The sequence below is a fragment of the Microtus pennsylvanicus genome, chromosome 15 (assembly GCF_037038515.1).
Source record: "Microtus pennsylvanicus isolate mMicPen1 chromosome 15, mMicPen1.hap1, whole genome shotgun sequence".
In the NCBI taxonomy this organism is placed as follows: Eukaryota; Metazoa; Chordata; class Mammalia; order Rodentia; family Cricetidae; genus Microtus; species Microtus pennsylvanicus.
Window position 1 is genome coordinate 39,998,575 of NC_134593.1, and position 14,583 is coordinate 40,013,157.

Consider the following 14,583-nt stretch of genomic DNA (forward strand, 5'->3'; position numbering starts at 1 on the left):
AGATGGCTCAACACAAAGATCAATATAGATCTATATAGTCCAAGCTAGCCTTAGACTCACAGAGATTCACCCACTTCTGCTTTTCAAGTACTAAAATTAAGGACTTGCCACTAGAACCTGCGACTCTTTCCTCTCAAAACAGATAGGATGATTTCAACTCCATACACATCCAAAACAGGGATTTTCAATAGATTTAGCCTCTTCTGCCCTCTTTCTGAATGTGTATATAAGCCATGTTATGGTCCTTTTTCTTTTCCAAGACAGAAGCCTTTAAATTTGCCATTTTCCAGATTAGAGAATTGGGGTTGTAATGGCTCCAAAATGTTAAAAATATCAAGAACCACTATTTTGAAAGACTGTTTCTGGTTTTCAGAATGCTACATGGAATGATTTTCTTTATGAGTATAACCCATTGAGAATAACAAGCAGAGAAAGTAAATTAAAATTTTCAGTTAATAGTCAATTACATTGATTTTGTTTTCTGCTAGGATATATCTTAGTAACACCACAGATTGAGTTAGCTAGAATATGCAAATTTGTTTTAAATGATAGTTATTTATAAAATTAAAAAAATCAATGGCATCAATATAATCACGTACCAGTGAACAGTAATTAAAACCTGATCACTGACACTGTTCAAACTGAAGACGTATGGACATCTGGGGGAATGGGTGGCACTTGATTTCAGTGACAGTGAATGATCTTCAAGGCCCATTTTAGTTTCATGATGATGATAACTCCCACAAAACTGTAAGAAGAATTGTACCAAGAACTGTAGCAATTGCCTCATACAAAATATTCAATTTTCCAGTAAAAGAGTCAATGTTCAAGGTAATTAACAGATAGGTAACTAGCAAAATAATAACCTGATCTTCTGTCATTTTAAACTTACACTGCCACACAAGGAAGACTGCAATGCTCTAAATGTTGTTATATATTTCTACACACTAAAAGGCAAATGTAATAAATCCTCTTGAAATCTAAATATTAAATACACACTTAACCTAGTCAGCCCTCTGCAACAGGCTCACTTACAAGGACAAGAATTGTGCTTAGAAGCCCATCCCACTGTTTTCAGAACCTAAAATCAGCACTCTCAGTCTCCCCTGCTTTGATCAGCTATGTGGCCTCGGGTGCTCTTTCCAGGGACCACAATATAGAGTTTCCTGTACCAGGTCCCGCTGGGAGAAAGAAGGGTGGAGAGAGAGAGATGCTATGAATCCACAGGAGACAGACGCTAGGAATTTTACCCGGTAAGCCACTGCCACATGGCAATATAAAGATTAATAGAAATGGGTTAAATTAATATAAGAGTTAGCCAATAAGAAGCTAGAGCTAATGGGCCAAGCAGTGTTTTAATTAATACAGTTTCTGTGTGGTCATTTCAGGGCTAAGCTAGTCAGGCATCCGGGAAGTGCAAGCGGCCTGGCTCTCCTTGCAACAATTGGCACGGGCCCTCCACCTACATAATATGATACTACTTATTTCCGTGTGTGTGTGTGTGTGTGTGTGTGTAATATAATTACTATATGCATTCATATGTTATAAATATTGTAATATCAGGAGTACACACTATACACAACATGAGTTGAAAAGGATCATCTTATTTCAGCCTCTGATTTCCTCCTTTGTGATATATTGGTCATTCTCTGTTCTTAAGCGTTCTTCAACATGATATTTTCTATCTTCTTTATTATTAGGTTTTAGAACCTAAAATAGCTATTTTCTCCACCTTCACTTAGGTTGCTTATAACACTATTTCAATGTTCAGGCTACCTTGTTTCCAGGCAAAATAGTTCTTGGTCTTTGAGAAAAAAAAAATAATTTGATTCTTACATTGCTGTGATTATCTTCAGTTATGGCCAAGAGACTGAAATACTAGTCATTGACACTTCGTATCCAAACACTCATTTTCTCAATCTCATTTTTCAAATAACATATTTGAGTGTCTAAAGTGTGTGCCTCACATTCTTACACTTCTGTAAAACACAAAGGAACACTTGGGTTGTTGTCCATGATGCTATGTCTAATAGGAATCCCTTCATTCTTTTCACATGAAAGTCTTTCAAAAATCCCTATGACTCACAATATTTTACCTCTTTAAACCCACTCAGCATGCTGTATTTTCCAGTTTGTCACTATTAAAACATATCCTATTCTGAAAAACCTCCACTCAAAGACCACTTCATCTTTAGCTCAAACACAATCAAGTCTGTCTGTACTGGTTTACCTGCTCACTCAAGCAGTAACTCTTTATTTGTTATAACCATTACTCCAGAAAACAAGTACTCTCCGTGACCAATGTTTGTTCGCTGTACAGATCCTTTTCATGTTTTCAAATAACTACCTAGACTCAGAGATTGTAAGAAATGTTGCAAAAATCCTTTATTTAAAATATCTGCAAATTCCTCAATACTATCAATTCCCTAATATTTTTCTCCACAATGATAAAACTTTGGAATCACTCCAGTTGCTCATTTTCATAGTCTGATGGACACTTTCATTTATCCTATACCTTCACTTTATTGTATCTTCACAAGTATGTTTTTTTTTCTCTCATTCTATTCACTTAGTTAAACTACCAACCTGGATAAACTCAATTCCATTTTATTCTGTTTCTCCCATAATTATGATGTTTAGAAATAGAAGACCGCACATTTTTGGATGCTTTTTTGAAATAATAAAAAATGTGTAACCATGAAGATTTTGCAAAACAAAAACTACATTTTCTTTTAGAATTTTTTCAAAATTCAGTGTACACATTCTTCCTTCTCTATAGAATCCTTAGCTCACAAGTGTGTAAGCACAATTTCTCCTGTTCAATTAACTTGTTAACATAAATAAAATTGATAAGGAATCTGATTCTATGATGACAGTTCTCAGGGAACAGACATGTTATGGTTAACCTGGAAGATTAGAATTCATTAAAATTTGTGTACTCATGATGTGTGATAAGCAACCATTGACTACATTATTATAGTGTAGTTGAAAACAAATTTGTATCTAAAATACAATCTATAGGTTTTGAAGAAATTGAGATGCAGAAAAGTCAGTGGTATATAACTTACATATTGAGATAATACAGGAAAATGTATTTACTAATCTTTATCTAATAAATACATGTACTTAAAAAGAAAATAAATTATTTTGTGAACAAGATTTGTAGTAAATATTTTATGAGCATTCCTAATACTTGCTTCTACACAAAATATTTAAAGAATCAAAGAAAACAGAAATTTTAAATTTTACTTACACAAATAGTTTACATAAACAACTATTGAAACAAAATTGTGAAAACTTTTATATCAGTTACAATAAAACAGAAAAGTCATAGGCTTTTATAATAAAAATAATGGTAAAAAACTTATAAGACCAAATTAAAAATGAAACAAAATGTGATAAAACATACATACACCAAATAACTTAAGCATAAAAACAAAAATAACTAAAATATTAAAGCATAAAGTCATAGTACAAAACAATTAGTTTGAACGTATAATAAACTCTTAAATCTATTCTATTCCAACTATGAAGTAGTGATAGTTTCATTCATTTATTTAATGAGTATTAGTCATTTTCCTGTCAACAGGGAAGCTAGGGAGACATTGTCATGAATGAATAATGAAAACTGCACACAAAAATAGACATCAAAAATGGTATTGCCATATAAAATCCTGTGCAAGCTTCTGATACAGAACTTAATTCAGAATCTAGAAATGCATTCAGGAACAATGCAGTCCAGCAATGAGCATCTTCCATCTATGGGAATTTTTCATTTTGGAAAGTTAGAGGAATTATTAGGAGACTAAGAAGAAAAATATATAATCATCTTCCAAGAGGCTGCAGACTAACTTGTCAAATTTTAAAACCTATTTTCTTGGCTTTTCCTTTAAACACCAGCATTATTCAAAGCTGTTGCTACATATATTTGTCTTATTCTACATCTTTCATCACTTTGCAGCATTTTGGAACAGAGCAGATTGCCCTTTGAAACAGCTTGTACAATGCAATAAGTGTAATTTAAGTGAAATAAGCTGGAATGTAACTAGATTAAACAGAATTTAGTATGTATGCCTTCCAATCTTGGCATTTTTGGCTCCATAGCCTTTCAGTTTTACCCTCCAATGATGTCAGCGATAGAATAATTTATTTGAGAATCTTTTTGTCATATTATTTTTATTGATTATTTGTGAATTTCAGTTCATAAGCCCAATCACACTCACTTCTCTGTCCTCCTAGGTCTACCCCTCATTCTTGTTACCTAAATCCTTCCCCAACGAGAAAGAGTCTAAAAATCTTTTTGATCATTTTACATGACAAATTCAAATTAAAACATAAATATAAAATATACTTGTCCAATTCTGTTTTGGAAGATGGTCTCAACAAAGGCCAGTACACATAAATGAGTCTATCAGAACTTTACATATCTTGTCTATTACTTATGCTTGAAATTGACAATGACATGTCCATTTTTCTTTATGTTTAATTTGTAAGAGTTCCATCAGGAGCTTTCTGTGTTTAATTCTGTCTTCTGTGTAGTTATATAGCTATCAAAGCCTTATAAGCACTTGCACATACTAATTATGCATTATCTCTATGTCATTGGTCTTTCTTGTAACATGTATTATTTGATTTTTTTCTATATATTATCTACTAAGAGACTGATCTTTTTTTCATCAAGACTCATGCAAATACAAAAGAGTATAAGTCAATTTACTTACTTTGACCTTCAAAAGTCTCTGACATTTTGTAATACCATAATAAAAGACACTGACTACCATTGTTTTAATTAATGTTGTGACAAGCTGGACTATGTTATAGTTTGTTTAACATATTTCTGGCTGTCTGACTCTTTAAGCTTGGTATTTTAAATGAGACAGCATCTTATCAGGACACTTATCGGTTTCAGGGAAATGTTAATTGATTTCTCAAAGAAAATACAATAATATTTCAGATATTCTTCTCATAAACTTATCTGTAAATATTACAGATTTAAAATTTCTCAGTTAAAATTCAATTTTTCTAAGCTTTAAAATGCATATTTTTATTTTTCAAGGACATTTTGTCTCATATTTTTACTTGTATAAAATATCACAAAAGTTTACCTTGTTATTATCAAGTTTAATATTTTTACTTATTACCATCAAATAGCTCAACTCTGCTAAAGACTCATGATTTATAGAATCTGGTGTTCCAGGATTAACATATTTTCCACATGCAAGCTGTTTTGTTTCAAAATACCTACATGTCCGGGATGGTGTTTCATATGTTTAGAGCAGTTTCAGGTCTCTTATGCCACTCAGGTAGATGGCAACATTACAAATATTTCCCAAGAACTTCTGTGGACTTCAGAGTTGCAGATGGCTCCCAATGGAGGTTTTTCCTCTTCAAAGCACAAAATAAACTTCAAGAAGATGGGCAAAGTCTTACAGATAGAAGAATCAAGAGAAAGAAAATGCAATAAAATCTGAAGACAACATTGATTCAAGGTGTTTTGGGGCTCCCAGTTTCACAGACTTATTTCCTCTCATTTGTCTAAGCCGCATAACTTCAAAAGTTGTTGTAAACAAGATAAAGAAAGACATAATAATCAAACACAATATGGCAACATTGTTTCCAGGAAATTGATTCCACAGAGTTTGAGGGAGACTGGAGAATTATATGGTTAGTCGTCCAAATTCTCTCATGCAATTTATGAAAATACGGAGAGGTCCTTTCCATGGAGTCACCTTATGAAAGGACAAACAACTGGTTTTAAGGCTCAGCATTGATTAACTTGAGCTCACTAAAGTCCTTGAAGCCCTAGGTACTTTTTAAAGGGGAATAATTACTATGGTTTCATATGTTTGCCAGGACTATTGATTTAGGAAGTTTTGCCATTTATTTAGAATAAAGCCAACAAAGATTAAGTGTTGAATAATGGCAATTATCATTTGAAAGCTTGAAGAGTTTGGTTTTCATAAATATCAGACTCTCTTGCTCCATGCAGACATTCATTTTATAACTTTTCCACCAGGATCAGCCACCCTGGTTCCAGGATTAACTGGAGGACGGTGATATCACCATTTCATGAGATCGTGCAATATATTCCTATTCTATTTTCAGCATTATTCCTCAAAATTTGCCTGCCTGTCACACCTACTGCTTCCGTTTCTTTGTCATTGTCTCTGAAAGGCGTATAGAGCATAGGCTAATTTGAAATGAGTTTGCATTGTTTGACAAATATATATTTATAAATGTCAATTTTATCTGTTGCTTTTAATTTTTTATTACCTAAATTAATAAAATTTAAATGAACACAAAACTCTGAGTCACCTTGACTTGTCACTGCCGTAATTTCAATGCAGAGGTGTTGAACCATACAATGTCACTCTGGATTCTCTAAGGTGGTTGTGAGTCCTGCAAAGATGATTGGAGGCTGATGTGTGTCAGGTTCTTAGGCACCAGACATTTTATTATAGAGATATAAGGAAAAGCAATGAATGTCAAGATGGTATAAAGGCTATGTCATTGCTCTAAGGAGCTTAAGGTGGGGGATGTCTTCAGAATCCCAGCAGCATCAATCCTGTAACCTCTTAGCCACTACTGACTCTTGACTTGGACAGTGCAAATAATAGTCATTGGACACTCTGGCTTCGAGGATTTGTTGAATGGTCAGAGTATAAAGAGCTACAGTTGATACTGAATTATCACGTGCCTCATAGATGGAGAAAAAGTACTAGACTGTTTATTTTGTCATTCTTTGTAACTGCAGAAGAAATATGTTTGCAAACCTTTAAAACCAGCCACTCAAGCGGAATGACAGCTTCTACATATGTGATTTTGTTGCCTTTATCACATCCTCTGTCTCTTGACCATATGCGATCTTTTATTTTTGCTTGTTTGTTATTAGAATAACTTGTTTGTTGGAAAAACTTGTTATTAGAATAACTGTTATTTCTTAAAGCATACAGCCAGGCTTACTCAAGATGACCTACGCTTTCCTTAAACACAACATTTTCCCCAATTCTTTGTTTGTTTATTTGTTTTTCAAGACAGGGTTTCCTGTGTGGTTTTGAGCCTGTCCGGGAACTAGCTCTGTAGACAGGGCTGACCTGGAACTCACAGAGATTCACGTGCCTCTGCCCCCCAGGTGCTGGGATTAAAGCATGTACCATCACTGTCTGGCAGTTCCTCCTGTTCTATAAATAGATCGTGCCCCTGCCTTCTCTCTCCCTTCCTTTCACATTAGATATGTCCTGGTTACCTTACTTGTATCACTTTGGTCTCATTGTTTCTCCAGCACACTGTGTACTCTATCATACAAGCCAATGACTTCAATAAACTTCCTTGATAAAACACGGAGCCTCTGTGATGGTTTTAGCAGATGCTGTCTTTTCTACCAAGTGGAGTTTCTAACAGTTGGGAGTTTTTATAATGCAAGTATCTGCCTGTTTGATGGCTAGCACAATACTTTGTAAACAAAGGGCTGCTATCATTTTTTTCTATTCTTCCACAACCACAGCCATTTTAAATGAGTCTGTAGTTTACACACACTGAAATCTTATTTGTTGAGCAGGTGATATTGCCATTTTGGTCTTTATCTTTATAACATAGTAGTACAGAAATGAATTTTTGAAACCTGAAGTTCAATCATATTTCTACCACTTTGTATGATTCTTATAAACTTAGGTTTGTACACAAATAATTAATAGAGATATTAACAAGCAACAAGCACTCAACAGTAGTTTAAAAAAACTGCTTTCTTTTATTAGAAAGCCTAAAATATAAACAGCATCTCCACAGATCTTTGTTTTACTATAATTGAAATGCACGTGTTTGATTTACTACTTTCATCATTTAGTGAGGTAAAAATACAATTATATTAGTTAATATAACAAATCTATCAAAAATATGGATAATTAAGAATTAGCAATTTTAGTTTTATTCCATCTGGGGTGCATCACATTTTTTATTTCTCATTTATCACTTCTCATTTAAATAACTTGAAAATCTTTATTTGTTTTATTTTATGCGAATTGATTTGCTTGCGTGGGAGTCTATGTACCATATACATGGCTGGTGCTCAAAGATTGTGTTGGATCCCCTGGAAATGAAGTTACATTTGGTAATCCTCTACAGTTTAGTGCTAGGGACTGGATATGGCTCCTGTGTAAGAGGACATAAACTTTGAAACATTCTTTGGTATAAAGTCATTGTTTTTTAATTTGAGGATTACACACACAGAGAGACACACAATGTAGAATCACACACACACAATGTAAAATGAAATGAGCATTGAGATGAATTTTGACAAAAGAGAGTTGTGTTCATAACATTTGGAAGTAAAACTTCATCATTATTCCAGAAGCTCCCCAACATTAACCACGTTTGGACTCTCTTTTATCTTATATTTGAGTTTGGTCTTCTGAACTAACTGTGACAGAGAACTCATTACTCATGGTTAATTTTATTCAAAACAGTGATTGAGAAGTTGGTTAAAAATTCCATGTGGGAGTTATTCATTCCCACTTATTGTTTTGTTTGTTTTCTTGGGAGAAGCTGCAATGTATCTTTATTATCTCTTCTATTATTGATGCAAATTTGTGGTATATGCCATTTGAATTCTTTTGACTAATGCTGATACTCATGAGAAATACAAACTTTGTGTGTGTGTGTGTGTGTGAGTGTGTGTGTGTGTGAGTGTGTGTGTGTGTGTGTGTGTGTGTGAGAGAGAGAGAGAGAGAGAGAGAGAGAGAGAGAGAGAGAGAGTTTGTGTGCTATAATTACAGAAACAATCAGGTTTAATGGATACCATTAAATTCCTCCAAAATGATTATATCATTTATTTTTCAACAGAGTATGAGAGCCTAATATTCAAATGTTACTAATACTTGGCATATTTCACATGGTTTATAAATCTCTCCATTTGTGTAATATTTACAAGACTTTTTTTTTCCTTCTGGAACTTGTATTTGTACCTTTATAAAGGGGTTATTGTTTATGTCCTGTTTTAATTGTGTATAGTGTAGCTGTTGATTTTGTAGACATTGCTTAAACAAGTTCCATAAGGACCCACAATGTTACCATTTTTTTTTCAGAATAGATTTTGACATCAACACTTCATATTCGATGCATATTTATTCATTACTTTAGAATAGACATTTGAGTTTGAAAATTGCCATGTACAATAATTCAAGTCTCTGAAATTATAATTTCTAAATGTACAGAGACTAGTCAGCCTCACCTGAAGTTGGAATGACAAGCACATTGGTAAATGAAACAATCCAGCTGCTGTTCTTCTTTATATGCAACACATTCACTGAGATATCAGGACGTGGAAAATATAATGTTCCTACCAACATCTCTTGTTGAATTAATGCCCAGGTGAGTTATTCTGCAATACTGCAGTTGTATCTTAGCGAAAACAAGAAGCGCTAAAGCATCATCCTTATTAGGATCCAATTTGCCACAGCAGCAGTCAAGTGGTTCAATTTCTCCCAGTGGTGACTGGAAGGGAAGAGCAGGGCTGAAAAACTTTAAATTAAATTCATAGTGCAATGCACATGTGGAATTAAATATTGACAGCTCTAATTATACCAGCCTTATTATCACAAGTTCATTAAGTGACAGTAAAGAATTAACAATTACCCTACATATTTACTTTTTTAAAAATATACTATTCTCTTAGTACGAGGTTTCATCATGCCTTCTCCCATTATTTTAATCTTGATGGAGATGATTTGAGTTTTGAAAATGTGTATTTATTATTATTTTAATACATGCATAAACATATATACAAACCAAAAGAAAGGTATCCTATAGACAGATATGTGGTTAGAAAACTTTCAGCATAAAATATTAGCTCAGATATCTGCCAATCTTTATTTGAATTTCCATGAATTACCCAGTGTAAAAAACAACCCATCAACTACACTGCAGATAAAATTATTCATTAAACAAAAATCACAGTTTTTTTCCAAACCAAAAGCATAACTATTTTGCAGTAGGAAACATTACACTACTCCTGCATACAATTCATCAGGCTTAAACTAAATATGGATTACACTGTGGCTTAAGACTGCTTACCCTCTAAAAGTTCTTATCTAATATTAGGAACCTTATATATAATGCCATCTCAAAACAGCAAGGCAGATGCTACAAAGTTCGTCCAAATCAGGGGAAAGTGTGATCTATTAATTCAATCTCTGGATAGTAAAATATATTGAAGATTTAATATTTGATGTCTATAAAATTCTGGCATTGGGATTCTTAGAGAATCATCATTAAAGTTTTCAAAACTCTAAAATTTTCCAGAACCCTGTACAATGTTTAGAGAGTGGATCCTCATGGACTTGAGTCTATAATCTGTGCTATAATCTGTGCAGTTAAATAACTTAAAAATATTCACTTACTAGTTATTAGCATATGTTAATTGATTAAGAATCAGTTTTCTCATTGCCATGGTGTGAGATGGTGTTTGAGAAGTGCTGAAAATCTTATAGTCCCTGCCTCCATAGAATTTGTGAGGAAGGCAGATGATCACATGTGTACTTTTAAACAATTTTAATTTCTATTGCATTAGTGGAAATAGCTTGAACACATATATGCAAGAGACCTAAAATGTAAGTACGGTGATCAGAGAATTCCACCGGGAAGATGAAACCTCTATCAGGCCTCAAGACTGAACAGGTGGGAGACAACCCATTGGAAGAGACTGTTAGAGAAAGAGAAAGGAGCATTTCATTTCAAAACAGTACTTGAGGTTAAATGGGAATACTGCACATTTGAGAAAATAAGCTCAGTAGAACTGTGCTTAGTCTCTGATATGAAAAGAGACAAGATTAATAGTTTGTAACAGTGAACAATCTAACCTGGCACAGCACTTTGAACTGATGTCTCCAGAAAATACTGGATGTCAGCAAAAGTTGAATACACTTGTTTTCAAAAGAAGTCATTACATACTGTGTGGAAGAGGCACGCCTTTTAATGAACCTATAAAAAAAAACAGAGGAGTATCTTAGTGAGAAATGGCAGGCAAAACAAACAAACACACCAACTAAACAGAACTGTGGTAAATAGCTTTACATTGTATGTATATATATATATATATATATATATATATATATATATATATATATATATATCACTATCTGGTTTATTAAAGAAGCTGTCAGTCTAAGAGCTAGACAGGGTAAGACTAGGTGGATAAATCAGACTAAAGGCACTGACAAGAAAAAGGATGGAGTGAGTGGAGTCTCCAGCCAGACATGGAAAGAAAACAGGAGATGCAAGATGGAAGAGAAGTAATGCCACATGCCAGAATGTAGATAAATATAAATGGGTTAAGTTGTAAGAGTTGTTTAGTAATAAGTCTGAGCTATTGGCTGAACATTTATAATTAATATTAAGTCTCTATGTAGGTTATTTGGGAACTGGTGGACAAAAAGAAAAGTCTATCAACATAGAACTTTATGATTTATTTTCAAATTTTAAGTGAATTGAAAAAATTCGTCAGAGTTTTCAATATTGCCTTATCAAAAAATATATCAAACCATCAATCACTTTCAGTTACAACTGAAGGAAATCAAGGATGTGAATATTAAGGAATAAGTTTACATGTGCAAATAACTCATTTTCCCTAATTCAATTTGAATTCAAATCTATCATATCATATCTATCTTTGTGGTTTGTTCTAAAGTGTTGCAATCAGGTATAATTTGTAGCAAAGAGGTGTTGATACTGAACACAATACATCAAAAGTAATTATAAAGTCATTCACTATCTGCTACTCACAAGGCAAGTGAAGCATCCTCCTTATAAAGAATCTGGAAAAATATGTCTAAATCTAGTTGTTATTCAATATTTATTTATTTATTGTGAAATTTTCCACATGTAGCTGTGTTACTTTAATAATATTATTACATGCAATATATATTTAAATTTTTCTTCTATTGCTTAGAAATATTTTTTCTTCTTAGGAAATTAACATACAGCTAGTCATAGAGATCAAATCTGCCATGTTATATTTATTTAATAATTGACAATTTTGGGGTTTTTGACAGGTTCTCTCTGTAGTTTTGTGGACCAAGCTCGTCTCAAACTCAGAGATTCGCCTGTCTCTGCTTTTTGAGTGTTGGGACTAAAGGCATGTGTCACCACTGCCATGGCCAAAATTACTGATACATAACCTTTCCACAATTGTATTAATCTTAGAATAAAATTAAAAATCAATAGTATCTAATGAATCACATTGTTTTTATTTTAAAATACAAATGACTCATTCACAGCAGCTACATGGAGTTAATATATCTATAGTTAAATTTACTAAAAGAGATAAAAAAAATTCTAAAATGATCAATATAAAATGTCCTGGACTAAATTAAGAAATAAAAAAAATACAGACCCATACATAAACATGCATATACACACAAACAATAACAAGTCATTGTGTTTCTGTGTTTTAAAATATCACTGTTGTTAAAATACTTTCCGTACCCAAAGCATGGTGTAAGTGAAGTTTCTATGAAACATCAATAAAAGACCTCAAAAAAATCAGCTTAAAATTTGCATGAAACCATGATAAAGCAGCCAAGATCATTAAAGTAAATAAATAAAAGGGAAGGATTATATTATCTTGATTTAAAAATGTACTAAAAAAAGCATAGTAAAAATACCCAAACATTGGCATAATAACATATATAAAACAAAGAAGAAACATCAGAGCAGTCAAATATCTCAGGTTATTACCAAAGCTGTCCATCACCTTCCATAAACTTATGGTAAGGCCTTATTGCTGATGACAACACATACATTTCTCATTAAACATGAAGACATCAAGCTGATGCCCAACAAGAGCCTTAATATGTTCACAGAGCTGGAAGGTATGCTCAATGCTACCAGAGATAAAAGAAAAGTAGACATCAAACAAGCTACAGGCTCTTTGATCTACAATGGTGACATACCAGCACTGTACATGGGTGCAATGGAGGCACAAATTCTGTGGGAGCAACTGGCCCATATGTGATTGGATATAAGGGCTACCATGAAGTGGGACTCATGCATGACACTCCTTGGTTGGACAAGAACCTGAGAAAAGGCCAAGGACCTAGGGAAAAACCAAATACTATTTTGTGGCAACATTTCATACTAAATGGGATGTCTTCATCATATTCCTCCCCTCAAGGTTTATGTGTATTAAAAGGATTAGACACCAAGGAAATAGTGTGTTTCAGACACAATGGAAGAGATGGACATATGAACTCACAGATAATGTGGTGGTATGCACAAGACCTTCACAGGTAAGATGGGAAGTAGACACAGCCTGCCATTCCTATCCAAGAAGCTATCTCAAATTAGCAAACATTTGCAAAGGAAAAATCAATTTTCTTCAGTGGATTTTCATGAAGAATACAAACCTTACTTAGGGGCAGGCAGCACATTCATTAGTCAATAGTTAAGACAAAGTAAATTCAAGGACACTTTTGTAAATATAAACTGTGTTTTCATTTTTTGGGCAATCCAGACCCAAATAATCACACAGATCTATATTAATTACAACACTGCTTGTCCAGTGGCTCAGGCATATTTCTAGCTAGCTTAAATCTTAAATTCTATTCATCTGTATATCGCCCCAAGACTATGGCCTACTGGTAAATTACTGGTGTCTTTTTCCTTTTGCAACTACATGGCATCTGCCTAACTCTGCCTTCTTTCCTGCTCTATCTCTGCTTTGATTTCCTGACTACCCTGCCATAGGCCAAAGGAGATTCTTTATTAAACAACGATAATAAAACATATTCACTGCATGCAGAGGGGAATCCCATATCATACGTTTGGAGACTTTTTTCCTCACATTTCTTTGCTTGTGTGTTTTAAAATTATTTTTATCTTCCTGGTATTTTGCTTGTTTATTTTTTTCTGATTGCTGTTTTTATGTGTGTTCATGTGTATGAACATGAGGTATATGAACATATCTATATGTGTTTCTTATACTTTTCTTGTTTATTCTGACTTACTTACCTGTTTGTTTTTTTTTGCATTTTTTTTAAAAAGAGAAAGAAAAAGTGGATTTGAGTGGGTGGGAAGGATCTGAAAGGATATAAAAGAAAGGAAACCATAATCAGAACACATTGTATAAAAATATTTTCACTTAAAGCCTCCCATATTCATAAGTCACACAGCCAACAAATTTTCCAAGATTAATCTCTGGAGAAAGAATAGACTTTAAGAGAGGATGTTGCAAAAATTGATATTTATTTTCAAGAAAATGAAACTAGCTTACTGGTTTAAAAAGATAAATTGAAAATAGAATGCACGCTTATAGTAAGATGTAAAACAAAGAAACTACAAGAACACACGATTGAGTAAACATTTCAAGAAACTGGAGTGTGAAAACCATGTTATTTGGACAAGCTGCCCATACACAAGAAATATAAGCACCAATAGATAAGATCCAACTGAAAAGCTTCACATAACAATGGAACTAATCAAGTCGGTTTAGAAGTGACCTACAGAATGTAATGAAATATATATAAAAAACATTTGACACTGGGCTACTATTGAGAGTATAATAGTAACTCCTACGACTATGAAATCATTATA